Here is a 2,686-nt window from a genome sequence, read left to right as displayed (position 1 = left end):
CATAACTCTCTACTCCGATGTAGTATCGACGAGAAGTTTGTTGCGCTGAAAACTAGACTCGACGAACTTCATTTTAGAATTTTTAAACACCTTAAAACTCCCAATATACTAGGAGATATACCCCTCCAAAGTTGACCCAAAATTCTATCGACTTTTTTCCAAATTTTCGACAAACTTATTTTCTTCGATTTGCTTGATCCCGGAACCTTTAGACACTTGCTTAATACTTGGTAAGAGTATTCATTAACCTTATAAGGGTTCCATGACCTCTTCGAGCTTGCGTTATTTTACTCACAACGCACATGACGCAGAATTATTTTTGAGGTGTAACAGTCACGAAATCTTCACAATGAAGAAGAATAGAATCATTCCAAATAACACACAAGATTAGTGAATAAATGCACTTTTTTTGTCTACTAAAGAAATGAAGAATTTGCTACAACTGAAAGGCAATCCAGATATTTTTTACCTACAAAATAACAGATGAAGTATTATTATTAAACCTAGGTATTTATATATAACTCCTGAGACTTTTATTGCAAATCAATATGACCCTCAGGAAGTGCCAAAAAAAAAAAAAAAAAAAAAAAAAAAAAAAAAAAAGGACACAATATCAACTGGTCAAGTACTAGTAGTATTCTATTCAAATTCATATACAGTACTTTAATGGCATGATTGAGAAACTAATCTTAGAATAAAATAGTGATAGAATGTAGAAACAAAATTATTTCCAGTATATGCAGTAGCTATTCTCCGCCATTTCCAAATTAAGTTAAAAGCATGTTTTTGTTTGCACTAGGGCGCAATTGACATGGCCTAGAATTAGTAAGTGACACAGAAACACTATCTGTTATAAATTTTTTAGAGGATTTTAGGTTAAGAAAGGGAGTTTTTGTTGCAGGATTAACAACAATTTACCAATAATATACTATGATTGAATTATACCAATTCATCTTTCAAATTAGCTAGATAATTGTTGGTGAAATTTGTACTGTTTTCTGTTTGCTCTACTTGTTAGACAATCTAAGGTTCTTCAAGGATATATTTTCATGCTATAATATGCAAAGAGACATCACTAGAATTGTCCGGACTTAGAGTCGTGTCTCTTTTGGTCACACTTTTAAGTCCTCATGATAAAGGGCTCAAGGAAAGTTTAAGATCTAGATCAATGCTTTAATTTGAACACTTTTGATTCTTATCATGTGAGAAGTATTGTAATTTTTATTAACTGATCTTGAATAACCTCATAGAGATCATTTGCATATGAGACTTCCCCAAGTGGTTGAGGGGTTTGCCAAAGATTTTCTTTATCAACTGTCTTACAAAGATGTGTATTCAACTACCTGAAGATCATTTCAATTTATCATTTTTCTAAAAAAAAACTAGTTTTCTAAAAAAAACTACTCTGAAGATCATTGGTAACCAACTCACTTGTTCATTACAGTCGGGTTTTCAGGCTCCAGACAAATTATCACTCAACTGCAGTTCTCTTTCTAAATTGTTTGACTTCATCTAGTTTAGGCAGAGAGGTTAAACATATCTTAACTTTTGGACTTAATTATTCAAGCTGTTAATAATTATTGTGCACCAAGCTTCATAATATAACCGCAGAACACATGGTAAAAACATCAAACATTAAAGCAAATCTGGATTGTTTCTTATTATGGTAGATCTTTCAATCATTTATCAAGATTACCAACTAACATTGCAAAGTCATCACACTAATCCTGTACTAGAGATTTCATTCATTGACATAAACAATCAAACACGTTGAAGGCGACACACGTTTCGTCAATCTCGGCGAAGTCCTTGCCACACTTGGCGCCACGTTTCTTCATCTTACTACTTCACACCACTTTAGTTTTCAACCACAACTTCTCTATTCTCCCACTCCTCTTAGCAACTCTATCAAAACCATCATCCAATTTCCTAATCGTCATTAATTTCATCATTAGATTCATTAACCAATCGCATTTTCATATGGACTAATTGCAGTTTAAAAAGTAAATTTACTTTTTGAATTACACTGAAGAGCAAGAAATATATACTGAAAAAGATATCAAGAAGGATGAATCACAACCATTTACCAAAGTCATTCATACATGAAGCAAAAACAACTTACATTTCAAAATCAGCACACTAATAAAATTTTCACTCATTCAAACATAAAGTAACCCAAAAATTGAATTTTTTCTTGAAATAATTATACTTACATTTCAAAATCAACACACTAATACTCACTGACAAAAATAATCAAACACGTTCAAGGGGACCCATTTGTAGAAATAATTACAGATTACAAAAACCCAAAAATGGGAAAGATGAAAGACCCATTTGTAGAAATAATTGAAGAGATACCTGTTGATTGAGGAAGAGGAGTTTGGGTTCTCAAGAAATTCTTTCCTTGCTAAAGAATTGGGCTCTTCAAGGAAAAGATCTGCAAATTATGTGGGAAAAGAAGTGAGGGACACATTAGAAAAATTCACACAAAAAAAAAATGAATTTTGAGAAATTTGAGCTAAAAGTTGCATGCTTTTTTGTTTGTAGAATGTTGAGAATATTGAGAATTTTGAGCAAAAATTTACCTTTGAGATCAACGGCCTTGCTCATGGACTGGTTACAAGTCTACCATTTTCCATTCTTAAATTCAAAAACTCGAGCTTATGCTTATCATGAATTACAACTT

Source organism: Lycium ferocissimum, chromosome 11 (assembly GCF_029784015.1).
Source record: "Lycium ferocissimum isolate CSIRO_LF1 chromosome 11, AGI_CSIRO_Lferr_CH_V1, whole genome shotgun sequence".
In the NCBI taxonomy this organism is placed as follows: domain Eukaryota; kingdom Viridiplantae; phylum Streptophyta; class Magnoliopsida; order Solanales; family Solanaceae; genus Lycium; species Lycium ferocissimum.
The sequence above is the reverse complement of the archived record's forward strand: the minus strand, read 5'-3'. Positions refer to the sequence as shown.